At 56.4% G+C, this 19,711-nt stretch overlaps 1 protein-coding gene across 1 annotated transcript in view; it reads right to left on the minus strand.

Moving 5' to 3' along the window:
- The window catches only part of SEPTIN9 (septin 9), a 143,124-nt gene that overhangs the window by 107,360 nt on the left and 16,053 nt on the right, over positions 1–19,711 (minus strand).

Here is a 19,711-nt window from a genome sequence, read left to right on the forward strand (position 1 = left end):
AAAAAAAAAAAAAAAGAATGAAGGGTTATCCCTAGGAGCCTACAGACACTGAAATGATAATAAAGGAAAATTACGAACTTTATATGAATAAGTGCAACAAGTTACATGAAATGGACAGATTCCTTCAAAATACAACTTACCAAAACTGACACAAGAGGAAGTAAAAACCTTGAATAGCTCTCTCTACGTATCAAATGCGTTTAATGTATTCAATTAAATATTAAATTCATTTAACATATTTAATACAAGTACTTAATTTGTCATTAAAAAAAAAAACTTTCCAAGAAGAAAACTCTAGGGACAGGTGGCTTCCTTGCTGACTTCCATCAAACACTTAAGAAAGAAATAACACCGGGGCACCTGGGTAGCTCAGTCATTAAGCATCTGCCTCAGGCTCAGGTCATGATCCCAGGTCCTGGGATCGAGCCCCATATCGGGCTCCCTGCTCAGTGGGAAGCCTGCTTCTCCCTCTCCCATTCCCCCTGCTTGTGTCCCCTCTCTTGCTATCTTTCTCTCTGTCAAATATACAAATAAAACGTCTTAAAGAAAGAGAGAAAGAAAGAAAACCAATTTTATGCAAACTTTAACGAAAAATGGAGAGGAGGGTACACTTCTGAACTCATTTCATGAGGCTGAAAGAACACTGACAAAGGCATTACCAAAACAAACTAACTAACCAAAAAAACACCAAACCAATAATATCCCTCATGATCTACATAAAAAATCCTTTACAAAAAATTAGGCAAATCAAATCCAGCAATGTATGAGAAGGATTGCATGTTGTAACCAAGTAGGACTTATGCCAGGAATGCAAGCTTGGTTTAATATTCAAAAATCAATCATTGTAATTCACCCTATTAGTAGAACAAAGGAGAAAATAATGATCTTTTCAATAGATACAGGAAGAATACTTATCAAAGTTAACATCCATCCACGCTATAAACTCCAGCAACTTAGGGACAAAAGGGAATCTCCTCAGTCTGACAAAGAGCATATTTGGAAAATCTATAGTTAACATCCTAAGCTCCGGCACAAGATGACGATGCCTACCCACTCATCTTCAATATGGTACTGGCCATTCTAGCCAGTGTAATAAGGCAAGAAAAAAACAACTAAAGGAATCAAGATCAGGAAGAAATAAGTAAAACAAATACTGGGATAAAAAATGACTTTGTGGGCGCCTAGGTGGCTCAGTGGGTTAAAGCCTCTGCCTTCAGCTCAGGTCATGATCCCAGGGTCCTGGGATCGAGCCCCGCATCAGGCTCTCTGCTCAGCAGGGAGCCTGCTTCCCTTCCTCTCTCTGCCTGCCTCTCTGCCTACTTGTGATCTCTCTCTCTCTGTCAAATAAATGAAATAAAATCTTTTAAAAAAATGACTTTGACAAGGTCACAGGATATAAAATGTATATACAAAATCAACTGCATCTTATTATATATCAGCAGCAAACAATTGGAAATGAAACTTAAAATATATACTCAATTGACAACAGCACCAAAAAAAATTGTTAGAAATAAATTTAACAACTGACATGAAGATCTTTTCACTGACAACTACGGTACAGTGTAATTCTATAGAGACTGAAGAAAAACACCTTTAAAAATGGAGACAGAGGGGCGCCCAGGTGGCTCAGTGCGTTAAGCCTCTGCCTTTGGCCCGGGTCATGATCCCAGGGTCCTGGGATCGAGCCCCATGTGGGGCTCTCTGCTCAACAGGGAGCCTGCTTCCCTTCCTCTCTCTCTGCCTGCCTCTCTGCCTACTTGTGATCTCTGTCAAATAAATAAATAAAATCTTTAAAAAAAAAAATGGAGACAGACTTGAAACAAATAATACATTATATGTTGGTTTACAAAATAAGTAAATAATAAACATGGAGACATACCACGTTTATAAGATTAGAAGAGCTGGTGTCATTAAAATATCAATTCTCTCTAAATTGACCTATAGATTCAATGCAACCTCAAAATTCACACAGCATTTTTTAATAGACATTGACTAATTCTAAAATTTATAAGGAAATTTAATAGACTGAGAACATCTACGGGCACTGGGCAGACTCAGTCAGAAGAGTGTACAACTTTTGATATCTGGGTCATGAGTTCAAGTCCCACGTTGGGGGTAGAGATTACTTAAAAATAAAATCTTCTAAAAATTTAATAAGAACATCGAAAGCAGTGGTTTGGATATACTGGGAGAGCTTATCTCAAGGTTTATTATAAAGCCACATTAATCAAGACACAGTGGTCTCGGCCAAAGCATAGACAGAATAGCAATACAATAGGATAGACTCCAGAAATAGAACCACGTATACAAAGTAAATTGATTTTCAACAAAGGCACCAAGGTACTCCAATGTCTTTTCAAAAATGGCACTAGAATGACCAGGTATCCAAACTGAAAAAATAAACCAGCTAGCAAAACCCAACATAATGAACCTTAACCCCCTACCTCACACCATACACAAAAGATAATTTCTAAACCAAACATAAAAGCTATAACCATAAAGCTTCTAGAAGAAAACACCGAAAATACCTTTGCCACTTGGGAGCGGGCAAGGCCTTCTTATAAAGAACACAGAAAGCAGTAATCACAAAAAAAGAAATTTGTTACATTAGATTACATCAAAATTAAAATTATAAACTTTTGCTCGTCGGAAGAGATCTTTAAGAAATGAATATTCAAGGCACAGAGCAGGAAAAACATATTTATAATACACATATCTGACAAAAGACCAGTATCCAGAAAGAATAAAAGTCAAGCAATGCACTTTTAATATATTTTTAAAGCTTTTATGTATTAAATTGCCCTCGGGGGGGGGGGTGGAGAAAGAAAGAACATCTCACAGAGGGAGAAGCAGGCTCCCCACTGAGCAGGGAGCCCCAGGTGGGACTCAATCCTAGGACCCCAAGATCATGACCTGATCTGAAGGCAGACGCTTAACCAACCAAGCCAGCCAGAGCCCCCAAACAACCACTTTTAAAATTGGCAACAGGGGCACCTGGGTGGCTCGGTGGGTTAAAGCCTCTGCCTTTGGCTCAGGTGATGATCCCAGGGTCCTGGGATCAAGCCCCACATCAGGCTCTCTGCTCAGCAGGGAGCCTGCTTCCTCCTCTCTCTGCCTACCTCTCTGCCTACTTGTGATCTCTCTCTGTCAAATAAATAAAAATAAATAAAATAAAATAAAATTGGCAACAGATTTGAAAAGGCACTTCACAAAGGAAAAATGGATGAGATGACTTAAAATTTTTTAAAAAATATTTAAAAAAGAAAAAAAAAGGAATGCTCATCACAGTTTTATTTATAAGAGCCTCACACTGGAAACATGAAAGGAACACCACGTAGCATTCATGGGACAAACCACGGCAAAAACATAGATAGATGGAAAACAACACACAAACTGGCAAAACTAATCGATAATGGAAAAAGGCAGAATTTTGGCAGCCCCTAGGCAGGTGGAGGCAGAGACAGACCCGCAAGGAGCGTGGATGGTGACGCCCTGCAGCCTGACCGCAGTTAGGACGCACCGTGGAAGTCTAGGTCCAAACCCAGAGGGGTCCGCTGAACTTCTGGGCGTTTCACGGTACGTCAGTTTTACCACCCAGAGAGAAACAGAAACTTCAAACGATACTGGAGTCTAGCTAGGGAGATGCAAGCTGAGGCGTCGGAAGGGTAATGTGTGTGGATATCGGCAACTTATTCCGACGTGGAGCCCCCAAATCGCATGGGTTGTTGGGGTACACGGTTGATGTACATTACGGTATCCCGCGGGTGGACGCAGGGGGACGCTAGAATTCTTTCAGCTTTCCTGTGTGTTTGAAATCTTTCACAGTAAAAAGTTGGAAAATTTTAGAAGAGACTGAGACTATCAACCACGAACAGGGAAGAAGGATGTAGCCAGAGCCCCTCCCCCCGAGGCAGGAAGCCGTCAAAGTCCAGGGCCTCGGCGGGTCTCGGTCTCCGAGAGGGTCCTCGCTCCCGCACCGCACCGGCGCCTTCCCGTCCTCCCCGTGATTCGCATTCTCTCCACCCACCACTTCCCCACGCCGGCCGGCGGCGAGCAGCCCCTGGAAGGGGGAACGAAGGCAGGAGTAGCCTCGTCCTGCAAATCGGGTGAACGCGGAGACCGGGCAAGGGCTGGCGCTGGAGGGCCTGCACCGCCACCTTCTGGGGGAAAGGCTTTCCGCAGCCCAGTCCGGCTCCCTTCCCAGGTTTGCAGCCTCCTCCCTCCCCAGGCCCCGCCCGGCCCCTCACTGCAGTAATGGGGGCACCCATGCCCGGACAATACACGTTTCCAGAGCCCAGGCCCCACTGTCCACTCCTCCCCAGAGAGGTGCGAGCTGGGGCGGGGGTAGGGGGGCACTACAGGGCATTCTCTGGAGTGTCCCCCACCCCCCAAACCTTTAACACACAGCACAGAGGCACAGCCCAAGCCCCCAGTCCACGGTCGCCCCCCAGCCCCATCCTCTCCCTCAGACATGGTGCCATCGGGATCAGGACACGCTCGCTGAATGGGGATGCTAGAGCTTGGAAACATGCAGATGTCCACCATCCGAAAGCCGTACCTGGCTTCTTACCAGATAATGACATCCTAGAACATCTCCCCCAGCCCCATAGCCCAGAGCCCTGCATCTTTGAACAGAAATGCCACCTGGAAAGGGCCCCATGGTCCCTGGCAGGCCGGCCGGGCGGATGGCGGGGGGCCACCCATGTGCACTGCAGGAGCAGCAGGGCCAGAGAGGGGCGCGGGCCCAAAGCGAAGCCCCCGAAAGGCGAGGTCTCGGGCCTGAGAGAGCCTCCTGCACTCACCCACCATGCCTGTGCCGCCCCTGCCCAGGGGGCCCGTGGATGGTCCTGGGGCACATGAAGTAGCAAGCAGGGCTTGACTGAAATGTCCCCCATGTGGACCGAGGACACACAGGCACCCACTGTCCACCGTCTTGCAAGAGCAGCTCTTGAGTCTCCATCCCCTCCCAAGCCCTTACCAGGTGAGCGGGAGAGGCGGCTGCTCAGTCCCCGCCAGTAGGAGGGGTGCTGGTCCCTGGTGGGCACATGGCGTCAAGCAGGGCTCCCGATAACTCTGCCCAGGGACACGGGAGCTGGCGGGACAGGAAGGAGCGCGCCACCCCTCCCACACCTGCTGCCACGTGGGGTCACCTTCCCAGGACTCAGGCGGCCTAGCCTCACCCCACAGTTGGCCAAGCAGACACCAGGCCACAGCTGGCATCCTCCTAGCTGAGACGGCCCAAGCCTCCCTCCTCAAGTCAGCGGCCGCTGGGGCAGGGCTGGGCAGCAGGTCAGGGCATCTGTGGCCTCGTCAGCTACCCGGGTCCCCCCAGGAATTGGAAGCCCTCCCTCTCCCACCGTGAAGACCAGCTCTCCCCCTCCAGGCCTCCCGGCTTCCCCTCCCAACCCACCACAGGGGACACAGCAGCCACCAGGCATCCAGGGCCTGTAGCTCCTTCCACAGGGCACCCCACAGGCCTCCCCAGCACCATCTGACCCGGCCCCTCCCGTCACCTTGATGACACAACCTCAGGGCCTTTGCATTTTCTGTTGTCTTTGCCTGGAAGCTCTTCCTCTGAATGCTGGCCTGGTGGAGTCTTTCTGGTCACAACAATTTCAGCTCAGTGTCACCTCCTCAGGAAGGGCCTCCACTAATCCCCCAACACACACACACACACACACACACACACACGGACACACGCACCAGGTCACAATCACATCACCTGTTCTAGGCTCCTGCACAGCCTTCGTCTAGAATCATCTGTCGGTGGGCTCACTGGCTAGCTGCTTGACATCTGGTTCAGACGGAGTCCCGTGGGAGCCAGGGCAGTAGCCTCCTCGCTCCCGGAGCCCGAGAACCAAGGCAAGCACCTGCGCGTTGCGGGACGTCAAGAGATATTCAAAAAGTGAGCTGGCAGGAACGGGGCCTCATGGCACTGCAAGCGGGACCCCCACTAGGGAATGACAGGAGGTGAACTCCAAGCAGAAGCTACCGCACAGATTGTTGGCGGGAGTGGGTAGGAGAGCAGGCAGGAAGCACAGGGTGCACGGGTTCCCGCCACCCGCACCCCGCGGCCCCGCCGCACCCAGCTGCTCCCACAGACCCACCCAGCCCCAAAGCATGTAGTTTCAGAGCTGGTGCCTCTTTGCTAATTTCCTAGGGGTGTGTTGGTTTGTTTACTCAGCTTTGCTCAAGTCAGAGTTTCCTCATTTGTTTAAAGGGGAAAAAAAGAAAAAAAGGAAGGAGGATCTGACGGTCTAAAGGCAGAAGTGTTGTCCACTGCGAGCTGAAATCTCGGTTGCTACCTATTCAGAGTTCAAGCTGTGGCCAAGACACTTCTCCAAGCTCAGGCCACTTGTCAGGAGGAAATCTCCCCTGTTTCTCGGTCAGGTCCCACCCTGCCCTTTGCCCGGTCACATGCCCAGCTCCCAAAGGAGCTGAATCCACAGCCAACCCTGTCAGCGGAATCCGTGTGCGGCTGGTGAAGGAGTGCCCGGTGCTGGAGGGCCTGAGGGCAAAGGGGTTTGAGTAGCAGCCTCAGGATGGAAGTTTCTGTTGGCTTGGAAGGGAAGACAAGAGGGATGACCAGCTCTGAGCAGGAGGCGTAAGTTCGGATGGCAGAGGCCACATGAGAGGGTGTGGGTGGACAGGCTTCCTGAGGAGCATGGGGACAGACCAATGGACACTGAGCCCCACACCCTGCCACACAGACAGCCAATGTCACATGCAAGCTGGGCAGGGGGATCCACAGAGAATTACAGAAACATCCATATGGTGGAACCCAGACCACCCCAGGCTGGCCTCCACTGTCAGCCCAGTAGGGCTGGGTTTGGGCTGCCCCAGGACGTAACACATGTCCAGCCATGTTCCAGGCCAGAGCTGAGGCTCTGTTGGCCAGCCTGGGGCAGGGAGGGATTCAAGGCCTGGACCAGCCCAGGATTTCCCCACTCCCTGCCACCCAGAGGAGCCAGCCTGGGTGTGAGAAAAGAAAAGGAGTGAATCAGGAACCTTACCTCACACCATATACAGAAATTAACTCAAAACGGATCAAAGTTCTCAACGCCAGAGCCAAAACTATACAACTCTTAGGAAAAGTCACAGGAGAAAAGCTTTGTGACGATGGGTATGATACCACAAGCACTGACAACAAAAGGATGAATAGAAAAATGGGATTTCATCAAACTTAAAAACTTCTACGCATCAAAGAATGCCATCAACAGCCTGAGAAGGTAATTGACAGGATGGGAGAAAATACTTGCAGATCGAGTATCAGGATATATAAAGAACTCCTATGACCAACAACAACAAAAAACAAATGACCCAATTAAAAACTTAACAAAGGACTCGAAGAAACATTTCTCCAAAGACACACAGATGCCAACAAGCCCCGGAAAGGGCGCTCACCGTCTCTAAGCAGTTAGGGAAACGCACGTCAAACCCACAGTGAGATACCACTTGCCATTCATGAGGATGGCTATTACCCAAAGAAATAAACAAGTCAATAAAATAGCAATGTCGCTGAGCGGGTGGGGGAATTGGAACCCTTGCGCCCTGCTGGTGGCAATGGGAAGTGCTGCAAACACTGGGCAAGCAGTATGGAGCTTCCCACCAAAATTAAACATAGAACTCCCACACGATCCAACAACGCCGTTTCTGCGTGTGGATCCAGTATGTCTGAAAGCAGAGCCTGGAGCGGATATCTGCACACCCCTGTTCACAGCAGTAACTGTCACAACAGCCACAAAGTGGAAACAATGTAAAGGTCTAGCCAAAGAGAAAAGAAGACACACAATGTGGTCTATCCATAGAATGGAACCTCGTTCTGTCTTAAACTAGGAAGGAAGCTGACACCTGCTACACCACCGTGAACCTCGAAGAGATGATACTCAGTGAAATAAGCCAGGCACAGATGGACAAATGGTGCACGATTCCATGTCCATGAGGCACCTGGAATAGTCAAGCTCAAGGACACGCAGAGTAGGGTGGTGGTGGCCAAGGGCAGAGGGGAAGGAGAACGGAAAGCTAATGTTCCGTGGGAGCAGAGTTTCATGCTGGAAGGTGAAGTTCTGCAGATGGATGGATGGTGGCCCAACTCTGTGCATCTCATTAAATGCCACCGGGCCGTAGGCCCCCAAATTGTTAAAACAGCAATTTGTGCGTTATGCATATTTTGCCCCAATCTTTAAAAAGAGTTCAGAGTCCAGCACAGAGCTCCGGGGATCCCGGGCCCCCGGCAGGCAGGACCAGGGAGCTCCAGGGAGGAAGCAGAGCCGTCTCCTGGCCGGCTCTTGGAATCCCAACAAGCCTAAGCCCTCCACACTCCACACCCAACCAGGTGCACATGACACAGTGGCAAAGGCTAGCGGCCACACCAAAAGGTCCAGAGGGGGATGACGAGGAATCTGGGACATGGAGTCATCCGTGGATCCAGGATACCTCAGGATCAGAGTGGGCTGAATGGTGACCCCTACCCCCAAAAAACACATGCTCACTTGGAACCCCTGAACATTGTCCCATTTGGAAATAGGGTCTTGCTGGTATAATTAAGTTTAGGATCTGGGGATTCAATCCCCTAGGATTACCCAGGGACCCAAGTCCAGGGATGAGTGTCCTCATCAGAGAGCAGCAGCAGAGCTTGGGGACACAGAAGGCTCTGTGACCACAGGCAGAGACTGCATGATGTCCTACAGGCCAAGGACCACCAGGGAACGCAGGCATCCCCCAGAAACCAGGAGGGGTACAGAGCAGCAGCTCCCTCACGGCCTCCAGGAGGAACCAGCCCTGCCAACACCTTGAATTTGTACTTCCAGGCCCCAGAACTGTGGGAGAGTCCGTGGCTGCTGTTTCCGGACGCTTGGTCTGTGGCACGTGCTTTCAGCAGGCCTGAGAAACTCCTCTGGGGGCCAAGTCCCTTGCGGGTCAGAGCCAGAAGAAGAAGGGGCCCAGGAAAGCTACTGGCCACACTTCTGGTCTTGGAGATGAGGGAAATAAAGCTGGAGAGGACACAGCGGATCCAGGCAGCTTGGGACCTGCAGTGTCTATCCAGGACCAGGGTGACAAGTACCCGGGGGAGGGACAGGTGAGTGTTGTCCAGCTCCCTGCCCTCCTCATGACAGTGGACACCCCTGAGAGGAGCAGACCCCTACCTCCTAGACGAGCGTACTGTGCCTCACTGTGCCGGGCAGACGCCCAACCACGGACCAGGGCTCCAGTGACGGAGCAGCCCTCCCAGGACCCCCGCCGACGTCCATGACCGAGCAGGAGCCTTCCACATTCTCTGCCTGCAACCCACCCGCGAGGCCTGTTCCCACCCTCCCCGAGGCCCAGCTGAGCTAAGTTACAGCTCCCCGGTGGAAAGTTCCCTTCTTAGAGATTCTCTCCCTGCTGAAATACAAGCGCTTGGAATGAGATAAAACTGCTTAATTTGTAAAAGCCACAGAGCCCGTCCAGAACAAGGGAAAAAACCCGACCCTTGGCTGGAAGGAGCGGCCTTCTGTGTCTCAGCGGCCAGTCGCTGCTCCGTGACTCATCCCTGCCCTGCTGACAAGCCCTCTGGCATCTTCCCGGGGCGGTGGGGGGAGGGGCAGGCTCCAAGAGGCCGGGGCTACCCCACTGCCCAGGAGGAACCCAGATCCCAGACTTACGAACCTGGCGGGAGCCCAGCGCTGCCCACAGAAGGATCGAGCAGATGGAAGGGTCCTGCGGCTGCCTGCACCTGCCTTCCCCGCCCCACCAGCTCCTCCTGGACGGCACTGGGCAGTGGCCGAGAACCAGCCAGATGCATCTCAAATACCAGCCCAGTGGGGTCCAGGCAGTGGCAGGCCTGTCTGGAAGCGGTCAGGTGGGGCGCTGGGCCAGGTGGGACATCGTGGCCCCCAGCCCTGCCTCTGCCTGCTGCGCAGGTGGGGCCTGAGACAGTAGTCACAGTGCCCTACAGCAAGACAAGGGGAGAAGGAAGGAGCCTCCGGGGACCCCGCAGAGCAGGCTCAGAGGCCCACCGGCTGTGGGGTGCTGCCCGGGATCACACCGGTCCAACCCCTTTACATTTGAGACTAGGAAACTGAGGCCCCGGGCCACAGAGGGACAGGATGGAACGCATTTCCCGGGGCGGGGTGGGGGGCTGCTTAAGAGCCAAGTTACAATCAAAGACCACGGCCAAGGTCTGAGCAGTTCTGAGGAACATACTGGGAAAGGGCTTGAGGCTTTCCATCGTCAACAAAGCTTGGAAAGAAATAAGCAATTTTTAGTGACAACGCATCCCTATGAGAATCTCACCGATAGTACCCATTCCTCCTCAGGCACGTCCTGAGAGAAAGTCCCCTTTCCATCCTTCATGGTCAGTCCCAGCCGAGGGCAGTAGTGCCTAGTGTGGCCGTGAAGGCACAGAGCTGACCGTTTTCCAAGGCAGTTTGGTTCAGCTCATGAAAGGCTGCTGGGGTCTGGCTAGCCCAGAAGGTTCCAAGAGTGCTGTCACTTCCCAAGGGTCCCCTCCCCCACTGTGTGTCCTGGCTCTCTGCTCCCCTGGGTCACCCATCGGGGCCATGCCCTGGTCATCTGGGAAGTGAAGGCTGGACCCACAGCCACCGGGGCCCTGTGAGCCAGGCTGGTGAAGCAACCATCCTCCCGAGCCACACAGGGACCCTGTGAGTGTCCCTCTGAGCAGGGAACTCAGGCTCCACAGCCCTGAACCAGCTGGCCCGTGTTGCTGAGTCCACACCTTCCCTCCCGCAGGTCTCTATGGCTGCCCCACATCCTGTGGCGGTCCCAGTGGCACAAATGCATACACACACACACACACACACGCACGCACGCACACACGCACACGCACGCGCACATGGCCACTCAGCAGCTCTCTTCCCATCAGGATCTGATCAGCAGACAGAAGGAGCCTCAGGATGGGCCACCCTTCCCTCTGGCCTCTTGGGGAGCCCCCTAACACACACAGTGGCAAGCAACAGACGAGGGCTATGGCATCTGTGGGGCGACATCCTGAGGCTCACCAGGGTCAGCACAGACTAGCTGAGGCCCAAGGATAGCCCAGACCTCCCCAGTGGACCCAGGACCCTCACGGGGGCCCGCAGCAGGCAGCAGGCGCGGTAATGAAGGGGAACCGACTCATGATGTCAGACACTGACCGAGTCACAGCGTGTGCCATGGCCGGCTGAGGGGCTAGGGACCCTGACCCAGGACAGGGGGCCATCGAACCGGGATGACTCAAGCCAGAGCAGCCTCCTTTCTCTTCAGGGTGGGCTTTCACACAGCCCCGATGGCTCCGTGCCCGCTCCTTGGGGGCTGCCAGTGAGAATGGCCCATCTAGAAGAGGCTGGATGCCCCAGGAGAGCAGGGATGGGCCCAGAACCTCGAGGCCCCTCCAGCCAAGTCTGCCCTCACTCCATGCCCTGAGGTGACATCAAGATGTTTTAAACAGTGATTCTGCTCCAGAATCTGAGTAGAGCCCACATCTGCTGGTCGTCCTGGCCTAGAGCGTCCCTTGGTGACCCTAGAAGATATCACTCCCCCTCCCCATTGCAGGGTTCCCAGGTGACTGAGGACCCAAGTGACACACCCAGCTCCAAGGGGGACTCGCCGCTGCTAATGACCCAAGCCTCTGGGCGAATGGGACCAGCTGTATGTGCTGTGCATGGGCATACACACGCGCACACGTTTGCACATCTCTGAGCACCGGGAGCCCCACCCCTGCCATCGGCTCCTGGGAAGGCACCGAAATGCTGTTCCAGGGAGGAGACCCAGGCCGCCTTGAAGACGGATTTTGGGTGGCAGCTGAAACACAGCCCACACAGTGGGTGAACCAACCAGCTAGGGCCCACATGCCATCAGCCCAGACCCCAGCAGGCCGCCCGCCCCCACGCCCCCAGACCCGGCCTTTCCTGGAGCCGCCAGAGGTCTGGGCATTCACAGCGCCTGGAGAAGCAGAAGTAGCCCGTGGGGGACCGAGCGGAGCAACGAGGGAAGGAGAGCAGAGCCTCAGTGAGAGCCAGACTTGGTGAGGCTCCGCTCTGGCAACACTGCATCCCATGGCCTCAGAGCAGTCCAAAGGAACAGAAATACATCCACACGAATGAATAAAAGTGACCCCTGAGGGCTGATTTCCCGAAGCGCCAATATAGCTCCGAGTTAGGGGAGGGGGCTGCGGGGGACCTACCTGTGATCCGGTCTCTCTCCATTACTACGGATATATTTAGCAGCAGGCGGGAGTCCCGGCGTCCCCCTTTCCAGAGGCGTCCTCCCTTTCTCACCCCCGACGCCCTCCCTCTTTTGGCCTCCTCCTCCTCCTCCTCCTCCTCCAAAAACACTCTTTGTCTGGTCTAATTTCTTCAATCTGTTGCAATCACGAACGCATCCAAATTACCACATTTCCATGTGCCGATCATATGTTTGTGCCCCAAACTGAGGTAGCATTGTCTCTGTGAATCGGGAGGGAGAAGAGCCGGGGGCCGTGCGGGAGAGGAGGCAGGACGGGGGCGGCCGCGAGGCTCCCGCAGCCCCGGTCCGGCCGGCCCGTCTGGGCTTTGTGCGCGGGCAGGCTCCGGAGGCGCAGGGTGCAGCGGGCGGCTTCCGGCCTTCTCTCCACCCCCTCCAGCCCCTCCGCCAGGCCTGCTGCTCCTTTTTAATATCCACTTGGAGAAGCTTAACTTAGCCTCTTGGAAACCAGCTCGCAGTCAAATTCCTGGCGACTTCCAAAGTCTTTCATTTTCCCCGGCCCACGAGGCGACGTTGCCTCTGGCCGAAGCGTTTGAGAAAAACCCCGTGGCGGCCTCGCCTTCCCTGAGCCGCGGGGGCCCTGCAGCCCGGCCCGACCCCTCTCCCTGCTGGGCCCCGAGGAGGCAGGCAGCCAGGGAGGGCTCCAGAGCACCTGCCCCAACGAGCCCCGTGGAACTGTCCCTGGGGCTGCCGGGTGACACAGGCCGAAGGCTTGTCCCCGCCCAGGCTGGTGGGGGTGGGGAGGTGGCCCAAAGGAGACTTCCTGGAAGGTCCCAGTTACTCATGAGTCAGTGAGTCCCCAGCCGTCCCCGGGGAGGGAGCCTGGCTCCTCAGCGCAGTTCCCCATACTGAGCACTAATCTGGGAGGGGCCCCCCAAGGCCTGGGGTGGGGGTGCTCAGCTGTTTCCTGCTCTTGCCCTGGACTGGGGGGGCGCTGCTCCAGCACCTGGTCAGAGTTGGGGGGTGCTGTCCACGCACATCAGCTGGATGGTGGGGACAAAGTCCCATCCCCTCCTGCCTGGGACGGGACCTCAGACACAGTCTCCTATGTGGCAAAGGTGTCTCCTCGGGGGCAGGGGACACCAAACAGGAACCATCTCCCCACTCCCACCCCCTCCAAGCAGAGCCTGGAGGACAGCCCCAAAAGTGGCCTGCCTGCCGAGGGAATGTGGGGACAGGGTCTCAGCCCAGGGAGGTCCCATGAGCTCAAAAATGGCCCCCAAAGATGTCACACACCCTAATCTCTGCAAATGGGACTTTATTTGGAGAGTCTTTGCAGATGGGATTAAACAAAGAATCCTGATTAGCCTGGGTTAGGAGGGGGAGCCCTCAGGGCGGTTGGGTGCCTCTCGCCTCAGGCAGGAGGGAGGCAGAGAGAGGTGTGCAGACAAAAGGGATGGGAAGGCAGAGCAGAAACCTGACGCCCCCGCCTTTGAAGGCTGGATGCAGCCCCCAGAAGCAAGAGGCCAGGAGATGATCCTTTCCTGGAGCCTTAGGGCAGGGGTGGGGGGCGGCCCAGCCACACTTGGATCTCAGACTCCAGCTCTAGAACGTTGCGAGAACACACTTCTGTCCTTGCGACCCACCGGATCTGTGGCGATGTGTTCAGGGCCCCCAGGGAACACAGACAGGCCCTGTAAACTGGCAAGCCCACCAACCGCTAACAATCCTTGAGCTAGGACAATGGCAATCACGGAGAATTTGGGGGGGGTTATCCATTCACATCTCTTCCCCGATTTTGAAAAAAATATTCCTCACAAAATCAGGTTTTCCTGATTATAAACATAATATGTGTTCATTGTATTGAATTTAGACACGACAGAAAAGATACAAAGAAGAAACCCCTTTAATACACGTGGGACGGGTCGCTCCGCAGGGCAAGCCAGCCCAGGAGGGCCCCACAGACAGGTCCGCTGGTGGGAATCCGGGGTAGGCCAGGCTTCAGGCTGGCCATGGGCCGCCCCCCACCACTCCTGCCACCTCCTGCAGGCGCCCAGCGCTCAGGCCCAGGCCGTGATTTCACTGTTGTCCTCACGGCCAGCTGAGCACAGCTCTGACCCTCGGTGCTTCCCCGGCAGAGTTTGGCTCAACGTCCATCCCTCCCCACCCCCCGCCCCATGCCGAAAAATCCAAGCATTCTGGCCCAAGCAGGGGAGCGTTTGAAACCAAAAACCTAGCAGCACCAACTGGCTCCAATGAGGCCCGTGTTAGTCATGAGCCAGCTCAGAGGCTGGGCGCAGAGGTGGGGTGAGGCCAAGCCGTGGGAGAAGGTGGCAGCCAACCCCCCAGTGCTCATCGAGGCTGCGTCTAGGCACCAGCACTGTCCACACCCAGCGGGGGAGGGGAGCAACGGGCCAGACCAGGCCAGGGACCTGCATCCCCAAAGTGGGTTCCCCACACGGCTCTTTCCTCCCCTAACAAGGCTCTGTGGTTACATAAACTAGATGCAGGCCTTAGATGCCTCCAGCACATTAGCATAGTAAATGCGAGAGCCTAGCGTCCCTGTGGGGGGCTGGCTTCCTTCCACCCAGCACTTCCCAAATTGGACCAACACCTGCCACCTGGGGGAGGCAGGACCCCAGCCGTGGACACAGCCTTGGGAAATTGACCTTGCTCCCAGCCTCCCCCACCAGCCCGTGTCCTGGGGTGGGCACCGTTGCCCCACAGCCTCTTCTAGACAGTTTCTAAGATGGTATCTCTGTCCTTTACCCCCCCCAACAGATCTGCAGGCACCCCCCCCACCCGCCTGTGGACTCCTGACTACCATCCATGTCCCCATCCCCCTGCGAGGGGCGTGTAGGGGAGAGGAGGAAGAGTTGGGGGATGGCTTGGGGGATGGCTTTCCACCAGGCCAGGAGGACGACTCCCATGATGCGCCCAGCAGGGTCCCTGGACCAACGTGACCTCGTTCCCGGGGTGCGCTTCTGAGGAGGGGCTGTGAGGACACGGGGACAGAGGAGTCTGGCGGAAAAGAGACTTCCTGAGGCCCTGGACTCAGGCTTCCCACCCCCTCTCGCCACCCTCTGCTCCACACGGACGCTCTCGAATCCTCCATAATCAGCTCCAAGCTACGGGGAGCTCTCACTCTAAGAAATGACTTTTCCATTCATTTCCTGCTCATCCCTGACTCCAGCACCGAGGTCAGCTTCCCTGAGCCAACAACGAAGGCGCTCCATCCTGACGCCTCCCGCGGCCCCTCCTGCGGCCGCCGCTGCCCCTCCCGTACCTGCCAGCAGAGCGGGCACCCGCCCCAGCCTGGCCCGCCAAGCAAGGCCCAGAGCGAGGCGGGTTCCGGGCTGGGGCCAACTACCTTCCTCTCAGGAACCTTCTCCCCACTCTTTATTGAGCAGCAAGTTTCGGCTGTTCCTAAATAAATACAACCCAGCTGCTCTCTGCCTTAGGGACGGCTGTGGGGTTTACTGGTGCGAAGAGCCCAGGCCGCCCGTTGCTGTGGGAGTTCTTCCAGAACAGTGTGGAAGGGAACCAAGACAATGGAGAGGGGCGGCCCAGGAGTGGCCGAACACCGCCACCAACAGGTCTCATGCTCAGTCACCCATCCCGGGCCAGGGCCGGAGCCGGAGCCTCGTGCCTCCAGGAGAACCCCACTGCCCGTGCGGCAGAAGGGGATGGAGGAGCAAGGAGGCCGGATCTCGGGAGCATCTGCCCCCGCAGCCCCTGGGGTTGAAACACCTCCCCAGATCACTGAGAAAGTCCACGAAGGGCTAGTGTCTTCCCCTTCCTGCCGAGAGCCCAACGTTCTGCCTGCCCGCTCGCTCGCTCGCTCGGTGCCCAACACGGGCTCGCAGGAAGAACAATGAACTTGAAGAGCCAACGTGTCGGCTCTCCCGACCAGCTTGGCCCGACAGAACGTTCTGCGATGACGTCAACGTGCTCTATCTACCGCCTTCAATGTGGGGGCCACGTGTGCCCACTGCCGCAGGGCTGTGCTGCTCCCAAACCCTCCTCCCCTGAGACACTGCATTCTCAATGAATTTCTTCACCAGAACACGAAGGGAAAAGCTACTCTTCAGCCAATGCAAAAGAAGGCTGACATTTCTATTTTAAACTCATTCTTGGGCCCATCACCCCAGGCTTGTCCTTCCCAGTTGAATGCAACAATAGTCGCGGCCTGCGAGCCATGTGCCATAAGAACATCCAGCCCTGTGGGCGGGAGGACAAAGAAACCGCCAAGACCAACCCTGGAGATGGACAGGTTGGGTCAAAGTCAAGGCCTTCAGAAGTACGAAGGTACAGGGTCTGTCCCGGCACCGAGGCTGGGGGGAAGGCCGGGGAAGGCCTCCCCGTCAAGGAGGGAGGACGGGGCAGTGAGAGCCTGGAAGGCGAGACAGGTCAGGCTGGGAAGCGTCTTGAACACTGTCCTGTGCTTTAGTTCGTCCCGTGCGGAAAAGGCAACTAGGGGTCCTTTAAGTAAGAGGCCCTGACCAGGTCTGATTTGGATAATCACACGGATGGAGCCTGTGCGTGCAGGTGGGTCTCGGTAAATGCCACTGAACGCCGACGGGGCCAGGGGAGCGTCCGTGGGGAGAAGGGTGCGGACGCGGGGGGCATTGATGCCTGACCGCGCCTGGGCCACGAGGCAGCCCATCCAACGGTCATTCGAGGGCAGTGGGAGTTGAGAAGGTCTCGGTGACTTGCTGACCTGAGAGTGCTGGGAGTGAGGCAAAGGTCAAGGACGACGGCTGAGATTTCCTGCTTGAGGACCTCCGTGGACTGCCAGGCTGAGACCCGAGAGAAACAAAGGAGGAGCGGGTGTCCGCAGGTGAGAAGGGCGGCACCAGCAAGGGGTGCCTGTGGGAGCCTCGGGCAAGGCCCACGGGCAGCCAGACTCTGGCGGTGTCTTCCTTGACCAGCGCCCCGCCACCAAGCCACGCTCTCTCACACGCCCACATGGCTGGGACGATGGCAGCCGGGCCCCGCGTATAGCCGGGTGTCCTGAGCACGAGGTGGAGAGCTCCCCGGGGCCTGGAGCAAGGAGGGCTGTGCGAGCCTGGACAGAAAGACCGGGGGGAGGACAGGAACACCCACCAGGGATGCCGTGGGGCATCTACTCGTGAGGCGTAAGGGCAGAGACACGGCCTAGACAGCAGCGTTTCAGGGAGACCCTCCTGCGGGGACAGTGCCGTCCACCCACCCGGGCCCAGGGGGATGTGCAGGGCTTCCTGAGGCTGCTGTCACAGATCGCCATGAATGGAGAGGCTTAAAACAGCAGAAGCAGATTGTCTCCCCGTTCGGGAGGCGGAAGCCTAAAATCAAGGTATCAGCGGGGGCCGAGCTTCCTCCAGCGACCGCAGGAAAAACCCTTCCTGCATCTTCGAGCGTCCCTGGGCTTGTGGCCACCTCCCTCCATCTCTGCCTGTGTCCTCACGCGGCCTGCTCCCCTGTACCTCTCCTCTTCCTATAAGGCCCCCCGCCGTCGGCCTTAAGAACCATCCTAAGTCCAGCAGGATCTCATCTCCGAGGCCTTCACTGACCGCGCTTCTAAGAGACGCATTTCCCAGTTGGGCCACTTTCTGAGGTTCCGGGCAAGCACGACTTCTGGGGGGACGTTAGTCAACCCCCTACAGCAGGGATGAGGCCACCCATCTCAGAGGCACTGGGAGGAGGAAGAGCAGGAGTCGGAACACACCGGACGTCCGGGCACAAAGAGAGGCTCTGAGGAGTCCCAGGGGGACGGTGGGGCAGGCTGGCGGGGCCAGCCGAGGGAGGTGAGGAAGCCGGCCGAGGGGAAACGCTGTGGGAGCTGTGGGAACCAGGGCAAAGGTTGGCCAGAGATAGTGGCCGGGAGGCAGCGGCCCACAGAAGCCGCTCGAGGGACGTGGGAGAACACACCGGAAGGCCACTTGGGAGGTCAGAGTGCGGGCATCCGCCTGGGGACACACGTGTGTGCATGGGAACACGTGAGGATGTTTCCAGTGGCGCCTCGGACAGAGGAAGGCTTCCGCCAACCTCCAGCAGCAGGCCCACACCGAGGAGCCCTCGCCCACAGGCCGTACACACGAACAGGGCTACACGAGCCTGCGAGGACAATCTCAGAGACATCCCGTGGCCTGAAAAAGCAAAGAGCACCTTCGGGCCGGCACCCCTCGGACGGCCGACGGGCGGCTGCCGGTCCGCAAGGGAGACACGTGTCGTCCAGACACACAGCATACGTGCACCGGCAGTGACCAGGGAGTCACCCTGGCAGGAACGGGCACAGGGAGGGTCCCCCGGGCGCTCACACCGCACCTAGAACACCTTATTTCTCAAGAGGGCCGGTAGGCACACAGCTGGCTTATTTCATTCTTTCCAGTCTTTTTACTGGGTCTACCAATCCCATTTTTTCAAGAAGGGCAGAAAGTAAGGTCATAGAAGGGTGGACAGTGGGCACGGCTTGAGCTGGTGGCCTGTGGCTTCTGCCAGCATCAGCCTCGTGAAAAGCCTGAGCTCACAGAAGTTGTGCTGGGATACAGCCCCTGGCCCTCTGGGAGGACTAGGGGCCTGGGGTCCCGGACGCAGGAGGCCAGGCAGAGTGTGCGACAAGAGGTCAGGCTCGGGGGAGGGTAGGGTAGGTGGTGGCTCCAAACAGGGATCCTGCAAGGGTCAGAGGGACCGGGGCACTGAGAGGCTGGGGGTCCAGGGAAGACCCTCATCGGGGTCCCGGTCTTAGCTGCGGTACGGCTGGGATTAGAGAAGGAGCCAGGAAGACAAGGAAAGGGTGTCCCGAAGCAGAGCCCGCGCAGGCCCCCACAGAGAGGATTTTGTGTGTCAGCACGCGGTCCCAAGAAAACCCAGATCGCGGGCGCACAGCTCTGGGCTGCAGCAAATTATGCCTTAGGCTTCCAAGCGGACCGTGGCAGCGGCTGCCAAGTGCTGACGGCACAGAACTGGCCAGTCTGAGCCCAGAGAAGCAATGGCCAGAGGAGACTGTGTCCACATGGCCCAGGGCGCCAGTCTCCGGACACCTCAACCCCAGAGCTCAGCAACCTGTCCCTGGCCCCAGCACCAGGCGAGGCCCCTAGACCCAGCCCGGCTGCTGGAAGGGCAAAGAAGCAGCCCAGCTGCTGGAAGGGCAAAGAAGCAGCCCAGCTGCGGGGCCCCAGAGGAAAGTTCCCCAGAAAGACAGGCCGGGCCGTCCAGTGGTTAGTGGCCCGACGTGGCTGCAGGGGGTGGAGCTCTTGCGTAACTGCGGATGTGAATCACTCAGCCGCCCGGGAGACCTCCAGCCGGGCGTCACCCTTCCCTTCCCACACCCAGCCCCGTCCTGCACCACAAGGGGCCTCAGACACAGCCGTGGGGACATCCCAGCCTGTGCATCCACATGCCCCTGACACTCCCACCCCCGTTCCCTGCCAGGCTGCCCCTCGGCTGCCCCACAAGCCTGGGGATGCCCTGAGGGTACCCGCGGGCAGGTGACACCTCAGACGGACAACCCTCGCAGAGGTTTGCAACGGCCCCCGAAGAAGGCTCAGGACACCCGGGGAAGGAATTC

This window comes from Lontra canadensis, unplaced genomic scaffold (genome assembly GCF_010015895.1).
Source record: "Lontra canadensis isolate GAN:19392208 unplaced genomic scaffold, GSC_riverotter_1.0 scaffold41, whole genome shotgun sequence".
Classification (NCBI taxonomy): domain Eukaryota; kingdom Metazoa; phylum Chordata; class Mammalia; order Carnivora; family Mustelidae; genus Lontra; species Lontra canadensis.